General features: G+C 39.3%; 1 pseudogene; it reads right to left on the bottom strand.

Moving 5' to 3' along the window:
* Window positions 1-372: 372 nt before the first annotated feature.
* LOC125931316 (RNA-binding protein EWS-like) lies at window positions 373-2,265 on the bottom strand (annotated as a pseudogene).
* Window positions 2,266-12,409: the final 10,144 nt, after the last annotated feature.

Raw genomic sequence — 12,409 nt, 5'->3', positions numbered from 1 at the left:
GGTCATTTAAGTTTGAACCTATTTATTCTTCTTCTCTGCATGTTTTAGGTGTATGTTATCATATTTTTTTTTAATGAACGTTTGGAATTTTATGTAAAAAAAAAAAACACGACAACCATTAACATTGTTACAGTTAGATGCCCTCTTGGTTCTCCACAATGATACTGAGCATGCTCACAGGGGTTCCCATTGTTTAGTCTTAAACAACTATCTTTAAAAGAAGGGGGGGAAACTTTGCATACTATTATTTAACTTACTTTAATGTTTCTTCACAAATGGTGAAAAATACTAAAGTATAGACAAGGAATAATCATAATGTTGTGGCCATCATAAATTTAAAACATTTTCTGTTTAAAAAAATAAGTCTTACAGTCAATGCAGCTCTGCAGGGTCTCTGTAGGGTCTGTTTCTGTGTTTCTGATATTGCTTGCCTTTTTCCATTTTTCCAGGTCCTCCATGCCCACCTCTTCTTCTTCACATCTGTTCCAGCAAAGGTCCATGGGTCCACCAGGGCCACCTCATGTTCCTGCACCAAACCCACTTCAGTCCATGTCCTGGCCATCTTGGCCACCTCTGAACATTCCACCTGGACCACCATGGTCAATGAAGCCACATATTCCTCCCAGTCATGCCACCAGGGCTGCCTGTGCCATGGTTGCTACCTGGAAGTGGAAAGGATGGTAGAAGGAAGCCTTCAGTCTTTAGGACCTTACATTGGTTGAATCCTGTTCTCCAGGTAATGTTCTGGTTTTTACACCCAGATTGGAAAACTGCCAGTCTCCAGCATGGTGCTGGACGTTTCCTCCTCTGGATGGGTCTGAGAATCCTGGGGCCTTCTTGGAGGAAAGCCACCTCTGTTTCTTCCACAGCCTCCCATGCTATCCATGGGGCCCTCAGGACCTTCTGGGCCCTGCGGACCTCCCCAGAGTGGCAGCAGCGTCCCTCTACCCTCAAGAGAGGCATGCCACCCTGCATGCTGTTCATGGGAGGTTTCTGCTGAGCAAGAGAAACCTTACATTTCCTCACTAGTTGGTGGGTCTTTGTAGGATACTGTAGCATTGCTTTGGGCTTTCCTGTTTCCTTGTCCAAGTAGATATGGATCATGGGTTGTCTGGTTTCCTTATTCATCTTAACAACTCCACACCTACTTAAATAAGTTTGCCAGATCATCTAGAGTCACATTGTCATTTAAAACTTGCAGAAAAATTGCACTATTATCAGAGTCTACATCTGTATCTACTAGTGGGCCTAGATCAAGGTCTTGTCCTTCCTCCATGGGTCCATAGGCTTTTTGAAGACATCTTGCTGTCCAGCACATTCATTCCACCATGTTCTCTTCTCTGTCTGCCTCTGCTTATGCCTCCATAATCAAATCACTCTCTTACCCTGCCCTAGCTATCAGGGCCACTCATGGTCTGGTTCTCTCCTGGTCCAGAAAACTCTCCAGGCTCCTGCCTATAAACACCCATGCTACTGGGGTGGTACTATTGAAATGAACTCTGCTGCCCTTAGCTGATGGTCTGTTGGCTATATTGACTTTAAGACTGACTGTAGGGTCCAGTTTAGCAGTAGTTAACTAGTGGCTGACTGATGCCCACAGCTGCTTTGTTGACCATAGCTACCCTGCTGTCCATATCTGCTTGCAGCCCATACGTGTTCTGCTGAGAGTAACTGCTATTCTCATAACTAGTTGGCTGTGTAGAGGAATATCTGGTAGGAGGATAAGATGGTGGTGCCATGACTGGCTGCCTGGGTAGCTCCCAGGTACCTGGGATAACTGTAGCTTCTCTGTTCATATCCTAGGCTGGGATGGTTGTGCTATATTGAGGTTGACTAGTTTTAGCAGGTTTGCTACAATCCTGCAAGTGTGGTTTCTGGCTGCTGCTCATAGGCTGGGTAAGCAGGCTGAGTGCCATATGCAGACTGAGCTGCATAGAAGGTCTGGGTGGTAGTGACCATAACAGAGGTGTTATCCTAAACACCAGTGCCATAACCCTGGACAGGCTGACTATGCCTGGGGGGGCAGTTGGAGTAATATAACCAGTGGGACACTGTCCATAAGAAGTTGCATATGTGGTCTGGCATATGTCACAGTAGTCTGAGCCTGGGTATAGATGACATCAGCGAGCTGTCCATAGGTTCCATAACTTTACTGCCCATATGTTTCAGCAGTCAGTATATATATTGGGTGAGCTGGGCAGTTTAAGCACCGTAGCCCTGCTGGGCTGCAGCTTGGCTGTAGGTACTATAATCCGTGGATGTCATTTTCTGTTCTTCCTTCTTGTTCTCTCTACATCCTTCTCCTTCTAGCTTTTCCTATGGTGTCATATTTTCCATTCTTTTATTTTGTGAGTTCCTTGACTTATTTTACAGAAACATTCATTTTTATTGTTTTTGTGTTATCTAACTTCATACTGTCACTTTTGGTGTCTCCTTTCAACTCAAAGTATCCTCTTTATTATTTTTTGCTGGGCTGGTTTAGTGGTCAAGAACTCCTTTAGGTTTTATTTCTCTGGAAAATTCTTTGTCTCTCCTATTCTGAATGACAGACTTTCTAGATAGAGTATTCTCGGCTGTAGTTTTTTCCCATTTAGCACTCTGAATATATCATGGCATTCCCTTCTGGCTTGGCAAGTTTCTGTTGAAAAATCTCCTGCTACCCTTATAGATTTCCCTTCTAAGTTACTGTCTTCTTTTGTATTTATGCTTTAATTTTTTTTCTTTATCATTATATTTTGACACCTTAATTAAAATGTCTTGGTGTAGATTTGCTTTTGTTGATTTTGATGGGAGTTCTCTGTGCCTCCTGGATCTGGATGTCTGTTTCCTTCCCCAGGTTAGGCAAGTTTTCAGATATTATTTCTTAAACTAAATTTTCAGTTCCTTTTTCTCTCTTCTTCTTCTGGGACTCCTATAATACATATATTGTTACATCTGAGTGAGTCACTGAGTTCCCCAAGTCCATTCTTATTTTGCATAATTCTTTTTTTCTCTCTTTTGTTCACCTTGATCACTTTCCATTACTCTGTGTCTAGTTCACTAATTCATTTCTCTGCTCCTTCCATCCTGCTGTTCATTCCATCAAATGTGTTTTTCACTGTTTTTTGAGCCTTTTATCTAAGCTACATTATTCCTTATCTCTGTGTTAAGGGTCTCTTTCATGTGTTCCACTTTTTTCTCAAGTCTAGTGAGTTTCCTTATGATTGTTGCTTTAAATTCTTCATCGGGCATGTTACTTATATATGTTTCACTTAGATCTCTGGCTATGGCCTTGTCCTGTTCTTTCATTTGGGGTAAATTTATCTGTCTCTTATTTTTGTCTGGCTTTCTGTGTCTGTTTCTCTGTGTTAAGAAAGTCATCTATGTCTTTTGCTCTTGAAAGTAGTGACTTTATGAAGAAAAGATCCTGGAGTGCCCTGCAGTGCAGTGTCCCCTATTCACCAAAACCTGGCTTTTCAGTAGCATATATCCTATGTGTGTTGCTAATGTCCTGCTGTTGTTTCTGAGTCACTTTTCCTTTCAGTGCAATTGTCTACAACTGACTCTGTGCTTTTTGTGGGCTGTGTTAGTTACCTGTGGTGTTAGTGGGACCAAGGCAGGCCAACTCTAAGGTTGTGTGCACACCAGGGGATTTTGTGAGGCAGGCGACTATGTTAGCAAAATTTGTGCTGGGCCACTATTCCTATGATGGATCACCCAAAGGGCTGTGGTGGTTGGGGGCTGTGTGCCTGGGTGGCTTGGGGTTTGAGGCTGGGCATGGTGCACAATGATGACAGGGCATAGCTGGGCCAGGTGCATGAAGGTGGCTGGGGGTGTACAGCTGGGCTATGTATGGTGGTTGGGTGTGCTGAATTGCAGCAGCTGTGCATCCTGTGGCTGGGCACAGTACATGAATACCTTTAACAAAATTTGCTCTGAGCCCAGAGCTAAGGCAAGCAGGCTTGGAGTGGAAAAGTCCTCAGGAGAAGTTGTAGGCATGGCACACTGCTAGCAGGTTAGGTAGCAAGTGTCTGTGCAGCACCACCTCTTGCAGATGTTTCTGTATTAATGCTGGAGGCAGGGAAGGAAAATGACACCTTTTATCTCCCTTGTTTTTGGAAAAGTCTCCCAACATGGTCCAAAATCAGTATGAACAAATTTGTCTCCTGTTTCCCCCTGGCTTTGTGCAAACTGCTGTTTTTATGTTGCCTCTCCAAGCAGGCTGCTGTCTCTTTAAGGGTGGTGACCCAGCTATCATTCACCCTCCAGGCTTGCCCAGTGCTGAGTCAGCTGACTTTTAAAGCTCCAGGCTCCAAGTCCCACTGATTTTACAAACTCAAGGAATTCAGCCCTTTTGTTTTTTAAATCCAAATGTTATGGGGGATTAGTCTTGCAGGTGTGAGCTCCCTAGTGGGAGGGCCTGTTTCTCTGCCTTCTTTGCTTGCACAAACCCCTCCCTCCTGGGGGCAGCTTCCCTCCACCTTTCTGACCTTCCCAACATTTCAGATGAAGCTTCTCTTTTTTTTTTAGTTTTGCAGTTTGTTCTTCCTGTCTTCAGATCATTCTCCAGATCTGAAGATCTTTATTGACTTGGATGTGGATGATATCTAGTTGTAATGTGGAGTGGGGTAAGCTCAAGGTCTTCCTACTCTGCCATCTTCCCAAGCTCCCCAAGTTAACTTTTAAAAACATTATGTTTTGAAATAAATTTAAATTTATAGAAGAGTTACAAAGATGTTCACATGTATGTGTTTCTCTTAGCTTTTCCTAATGTTAAAACCTTTTAGGGGCACCTGGGTGGCTCAGTCGACTGAGTGTCCGACTCCAGCTCAGGTCATGATCTCGCCATCTGTGAGTTCGAGCCCCGCATCGGGCTCTGTGCTGACAGCTCAGAGCCTGGAGCCTGTTTCAGATTCTGTGTCTCCCTCTGTCTCTCTGCCCCTTCCCCGCTCATGCTCTGTCTCTCTCTCTCTCTGTCAAAAATAAATAAACATTAAAAAAAAAACCTTTTATTACTGCAGTAAATAATCAAAACTAAAGAATTCACAGTGGTCCAATACTGCTAACTTAATTAGAAACTTAAAGGGTTTCTCTAGTTTTTCTATTAATGTCCCTTTTCTATTTCAGTATCCAACTGAAGATCTTATATTACATTTCTTCATCATGAAGACTTGGTTTTCTCCACCATCACTTTAAATAACTAGGTGGCTTGGGGTGTCCTCTTGCCATGGATAGACATCTAGGTGTATGGGAAACTCATCTTCTAGCTTCATTTTTAGCTGAACTCATGGTCTAAAGCATCACAATAAACTACTACTCAGACATTGAGAATTATGATTTGGGATCTAAACATCTGCTCAAGCAGGGATACCACAAACCCACCGTACAAGTGCAAGGTCTATGCACATTGGGAGAGTGATGTTTTGTTTCTTAAGAAAGTTCTAAACTATTTTGGTTGAAACATTTTACATTCCCATCAGAAATGCATGAATCATCTAGTTTATCTTCATCCTCATCAGCATTTGATGTCACAACTTTTTTATTTTAACTATTCTGAGAAAGTGTATAGTGATATTCCATTGTGGTTTTAATTTAAATTTCCCTTCTGGCTAATGATGTTGAACATCTTTTCCTCTTCTTATGTGCCATTTGTATGTCCTCTTCAGTAATATGACTGCTTCTGTCTTTTTCCTATTTTCTAATTGGATTGTTTAAGGTTTTTGTTTTTGTTTTGTACTGTTGAATTTTGAGTGTTGACTATATAATCAATATACTAGTCCTTTTATGGATATGTAGTTTGCAATTTTTTATGTATCCTTGTAGCATATCTTTTTATCGACTTTCCATGGGCTTTCACAGAACAAAAGTTTAAAATTTTTGATGTAATCCATAAGTTATTTTTCCATTATGGATTGCGCTGTTAGACATTCATGGCATATCTATTTTGTTGAATTTGGAGTGAGCTTCTTTTATTTTTTAAAAGATTTTATTTAAGGGGTGCCTGCGTGGCTCAGTCATGATTTCTGCTCAAGTCGTGATCTCATGGTTCATGAGTTTGAGCCCTGCATTGGGCTTGGCACTGGCTGTTCTCTCCCCTCTCTCTGCACTGGGATTCTCTCTCCTCCCCCCCCACCCCCGCATCTCTACCCTGCTCATGCTCTCTTTCTCTCTCAGAATAAATAAATAAAAACTTAAAATAAGATTTTAAACATTTTATTTAAATTCAAGTTAGTCAACTCCAGTATAATATCAGTTTCAGTTGTACAATTTAATGAACACTTACATACAACACCCAGTGCTTATTACAAGTACACTTCTTAATACCTCTTACCTATTTAACCTATCCCTCCTCCCCACCTCCTCTCTGGTAACCATCAGTTTGTTCTCTATAGTTAAGTGTCTGTTTTTTGGTTTGCCTCCTTTTTTCCCCCATGACTATTTGTTTTGGTTCTTAAATTCCACATGTGAGTGAAATCATATGGTATTTGCCTTTCACTGATTGATTTATTTCACTTAGAATAATACTCTCTAGCTGCATCCATGTCATTGCAAATGGCAAGATTTCATTCTGTTTTCTTCTTTTCATTCTGTTTTATGGCTTAGTAACATTCCATTGTGTATATATGTATATATATATATATATATATATATATATATATACCACATCTTCTTTACCCATTCATCAGTTGATGGACATTTGGACTTTTTCTGTAATGTGGCTATTGTAGAGAATGCTGCTATAAACATTGGGGTGCATGTATCCCTTTGAATTAGTATTTTTGTATCCTTTAAATAAATACCTAGTAGTGCAATTTCTGGATTGTAGGGTAGTTCTATTTTTAACTTTTTAAGGAACTTCCATACTGTTTTCTGGAGTGGCTGTATCAGTTTCTATTCCCACCTACAGTGAAGGAGGGTTCCCCTTTCTCTGAATCCTCACCAACATCTGTTGTTTCTAGTGTTATTGATTTTAGCTATTCTGACAGGTATGAAGTGATATTTCATTGTAGTTTTGATTTATTTATCCCTGATCATGAATGAACAGAATATCGTTGAATCATGCTTTTAATCCACTACGAATCTCTTTTACTAGGTTTATTTAGACGATTTTTACATTTAAGGTTATCATTGTTATGTTAGGCTTCAGTTTCCCAGTTTTTTCTTTGTTTTCTCTTTTTCTTTTCTTACTCTCTTATGAGTTACTTCAACATTTTTTAAGATTCCAGTCATTTATTTATAATATTTTTAGTGTTTTGCTTTTTATAGTTTTGTTAATGATTATTCTGGGTATTAAAATATATATGACTTAGCACAGTTTGCTAGAGTCAAGTTGTCACCACTTTGAGTAAAATGTGGAAACCTTACTTCCCTCAAGGTCATTTTACCATACCCATTTTTAAAATAATTATTTTGATTCTAAGATGATGTTATGATTTTTTTGTTTTAATAACAAGTGATTTAGAAAATTATAATGGGAAGTATAGTTTCTTGTACTTCCCCATAGTTTTGCTCTTCCCATTGTTCTTTTTTACTTCTTTTGGTTTCAAGATTTCTCCTTTTATAATTTATTTTTTGTTTGTCTGTTTAAAAAATTATTTTAACATTTCTTTAGAGGTTTGCTAAAATAATTTCAAATTCTTTTAGTTTTCCTTTATCTGAGGACGTCTTTATTTCTTCTTCATTTCTGAAGCAAAGTTTTCCTGGTTACAGAATTCACAGTTGTCAGTTCTTTTCTTTCAGTATTTGTGCTACCTTCTTTTGACTTTCATAATTTCTAATAAGAAAGCTACTGTCATTCAATAATGTTCTTTTACAGGTGTTGTCCTTTCTTTTTGGTTCCTTTCACTACTTTTTTTTGTCTTTCCTTTTCAGAAGTTTAATTATGATACATCTAGGCATTAGTATCTTTGAGTTTATCCTGTTTTGAGTTTGCTTAGTTGCTTGAATCTGTAGGTATATTCTTTAAATTTGGGTATTTTTCAGCAATTGTTTCTCCAAATTCTCTTTCAGCCCCCCTCTTTCTCCTTTCCTTTCAAGACTCTGATTATATGAATGCTGGATATTTTGTTATTCTCCCACTGATTATTGAAGATCTGTTTATTATATTTTTAGTCTATTATTTTCTCTGTAGTTCAGATTTTATACATTCTATTGTTCTGTCCTCAAGTTCATTGATTCTATTCTCTCTTGTGTCCACTACACTATTGAGTACATGCAATGACTTTATAAAAATTTTCAGTTACTGTATATTTTAGTTCTGTAATTTACAACTGGATATTTTTGAACTTCTATCTACTTGTTGATGTTTTCTATTTTTTAATTTGTTTCAAGATAATTTGTAATTGCTTGCTGAAGTGTTTTATGATGCCTGATTTAAAATCCTTGTCAAGTCATTGCAGCATCTGATCCTCTCAGTGTTAGTGTCAGTTGATTATCTTTGCCATTCAAATTGTAATTTTTCTGCTTCTTTTTAAAATTTTTTTAACGTTTATTTATTTTTGAGACAGAGAGAGACAGAACATGAACAGGGGAGGGGCAGAGAGAGAGGGAGACACAGAGTCAGAAGCAGGCTCCAGGCTCTGAGCCATCAGCCCAGAACCCGACGCGGGGCTCTAACTCACGGACCGCAAGATCGTGACCTGAGCTGAAGTCGGACGCTTAACCGACTGAGCCACCCAGGCGCCCCCCTGCTTCTTTTTATAATGGGTAATTTTTTTCTGGCATCTGGGACATTTGTTTATTATATTAGGACACTCTGGGTCCTATATATATCTTTTATTTTAGTAGGCAATCAAGTATAGTATAGTATAGTAGAGTATAGTATAATATAGTATAGAATACAAATCCTGGCCTACTTTTGTGGGCTATGGTCCAATGACATTCTAATTTTCTGAAACTTTATATTTATATTTATATTTATATTTATATTTATATTCTAGTCTGCTTGGTTAATCTCATAGTTGTGGGGCTTCTACTGGTCCCCAATGATGCTGTTTTATAAGGTAGAAAGTGTTTCCACACACTTATGCTTCTAAGTGTGAGAAAGAGTCTCCTTCCTTTGGGAAGAAAGCATACTTTCTAGGCTAGAAACTTACTGTACAGCTACCTCCTGCCTTTGGATAACAGAGAGCTTTTCTGAGTTAGAGCCACTATTTTTGGTATGATATCTCTTGCAGATGACATCCCCCCCCCCACACACACACTAGCACTCATATCTCTGGGTACGTGAGAGGAGTCAGATAGGGGTAGACAAGAGAATTTCCCTGGATGAGATTGATTTTTGTGCCATTATACCCTGTGATTTTGCCCCTGGTTTTGTGTCTGTAGGTGGAGGAGGGGAATTCAGGACCTATAGAAAAGGAGAGTACTTCCTGACTTAGCACTTGTGATGAGATCACCTCTGATGGTACCCACAGTCTCTGGGTGCTCTTTGTGTGAAGGAAGAGTCTTCATGTGTCTTTGGGAAGGAAAGGAATATCTCAGACCTAGCAGGTAGAAAAAATACTCCTTCATTGCTCGCAGGGAGAATACTTCCTTATTGTTAGCTGGGCTTCCAATTTATTTCTTTTGCCTAGTATATTAGGCAAGAATTCCTTCAACATGGGGGAGGGATATACCTACCTGAACCACTTTCTATTACTAGATTTGGAGTAAAGAAATGCTAGACCTTCCACTGTGTGGGAAATAGTAAGATATTTTGTTGATATATTTTCCTCCAATATTAAGGTCCCTAATCAGTTTTCCTTCCTCTTTCTACCTTTTAACATTTTTTTCCTCTTATTTCCAGGATTTACATCTGTACTCAGTGGGAAGAGGAATGGAGAGACAAGTTTATGCCATCATCTTGTCTCGATTAGAAATATCAATTCTAGGGGCGCCTGGGTGGCGCAGTCGGTTAAGCGTCCGACTTCAGCCAGGTCACGATCTCGCGGTCCGTGAGTTCGAGCCCCGCGTCAGGCTCTGGGCTGATGGCTCGGAGCCTGGAGCCTGTTTCCAATCCTGTGTCTCCCTCTCTCTCTGCCCCTCCCCCGTTCATGCTCTGTCTCTCTCTGTCCCAAAAATAAAAAAAATAAAAAAATAAAAAAAAAATAAAAAAAAAAAAGAAATATCAATTCTATGGGTTTTGGAAGTTACATAAAGCTGGGTGTCTACTATCACAATTCCATACAGAACACTTCCATCACTCTAAAAATCCTCTTGTGTTGCACCTATGAAGTCAACCTCTCCTTCTACTCCTGACCTCTGATAACCACTGATCTATTTTCCATTTCTATAATTTTACATTTTTCAGAATGTCCTACAAAGGAATATTCCAAGGAGTAGTCTGTTTTTCACTTAACAAAATGCATTTAATTTTCATTAACATTTGGAAAGCATTCCATTATATGGACGTACCACAGTTTGTTTCTAAATTTCAGATTAATTGTATTGTTGTTGGAATTTTTATGGTCAGTTCTTAGAAATGACATATTCTTTGCATCTTTATTATGCTTTCAAAGTTATGATTTAAATATTGCTTCACTATTTTATTTCCTTTAGATAGGTAAAGCTCTCTTGCAATCCATATGCAGCATAGAAATTATTAGCCTCACATTGCAGTTGAGGTAATTGTGGCCAAAAGTTTAAATAACCTGTCCATGATAGCACAGAAAATTAGTAGAAGAGCCAGAATTTAGCCCTTGATTTTCTGATTCCCAGGCCAGTACTTAAAAGCATGCAGGGAAGAATGAATATGACTGACAGGCTGGGAAATGGAACTTTAGGGAGACTAAGTGTTGAAGTATTTGACCTGAAGAAGAGAGAGCTTATAAAAGACTTTGGAAAATATCTTTAATCTTATACAGAGTTTGTGGCTGAGGTTAAAGGAAGATGAGAAAGTCTTTAAGCAGCAGGAAAAGAGTGCTCAATTAGATCGTATGTGTAAAATGGAAGACCTGCAGTTATTTTGCCTGTAAAAGTAGCTTAGAGAAAAGTGAGGTTATGTTATAGAAACTCATCTGCCTCCAGACTGTGGACAAGGGGCTAGATGAGTCCTAAGGATCTGTCTATGCTTCTATACTATAGCATCTTTGGTTTAGTGAGAAAGTTCTAGAAGAGAAATGAATGGTTTTTACTGACCCACAATGGTGTGTAAAATCATTGGTGCCTAGAAATGTCATAGCTAGAAGAAATCTTAAAGGTTATCTAGTCCAACCTAGAATGAGGAAACTGAAGTCAAGTGAAGGGAAATAATTTACACAAGGCTAAATAGGGGAATTGGAAGCAAGATCTCCTGTCGTTAAAGTATTCATATTGATGTGTTCTGATGCTCGTCATCTGGAGACCCATCCACTTGTTAATCCATTAAACAAATGTGTACTGATCAATATCTGCCAAGGTCCTGGATTTCTTTAGGCCTCACAAACTTGTGGAATTAAATATGGGCACATGAAGAATATAGGATTATAGATTTAACTGATTCTTTTAAAAAAATGTTTATTTTTTCAGAGAGAGAGAGAGAAAGAGCGCATGCGTGCAAGCGGGGGAGGGGCAGAGAGTGAGGGAGACACAGAATCTGAAGCAAGCTCCAGGCTCAGAGCTGTCAGCACAGAGCCCTGACACAGGGCTTGAACTCATGAATGTGAGATCATGACCTGAGCTGAAGTCAGAGCTTAACCGACTTAGCCACCCAGGCACCCCTAACTGATTCTTGACCCCACATATTCTTTAAATATTTCCAGGGCTCTCACATATTTCACATGTATTTATATCGACTCTTCCTCTTCACTACCTCTGTTATACCTAGTCCTACAGCCCCCTCCCCTCCACGTACAACACCACTGGTGCCCTCATTATGCCAAAACTATCCGGAGGCCTATGTCAAAGAAGAAAGCACTTTTCCTTCACTTTCACTCTACTTTATCAGAGATGCCCCCAATTATCACTACTGAGCTCTTAATCATTCAGTTTGTAGCAAAAGAGCTCTTTCATAAGCTCTTCAAACCTGTCACCTTCTTCCTTCAGAATGTCTGATTTGAGGAGAACTTCATCTTGACTCTTGACCCTCTTGCACATAATTTTCTGTCAGGACTGTCCACTAGTTCACCAGATATGCTACATCTGTCTGAATTCCAATTTAGATTCAAACTAAAAACTCTCTATCTCCCTTTCCCCCTCCTCCTCATCCAGAATTAAGCAACCAGGACCTAAATGAAGATATCAGCTACCCTGTGTCTCCTGTGAGTTCAAATTCGCTAACACATTGCCTTGTATTTTGGAATCCCTTTAGATCAGTAGTTCTTAATGGGAAAATTTTGCCATGCCAGGCTATATCTATCAATGCCTGAATATACTTTCAGTTGTCATACGTGGGGAGGGAGTGTTACTACTGTCTAGTGAATAGAGAGCAAAGATGCTACTAAACATCCTACAATACTCAAGGCAAACTTCT

The sequence above is a fragment of the Panthera uncia genome, chromosome X (genome assembly GCF_023721935.1).
Source record: "Panthera uncia isolate 11264 chromosome X, Puncia_PCG_1.0, whole genome shotgun sequence".
Taxonomy (NCBI): Eukaryota; Metazoa; Chordata; class Mammalia; order Carnivora; family Felidae; genus Panthera; species Panthera uncia.
This window is presented reverse-complemented; position numbering and strand designations above follow the sequence as displayed.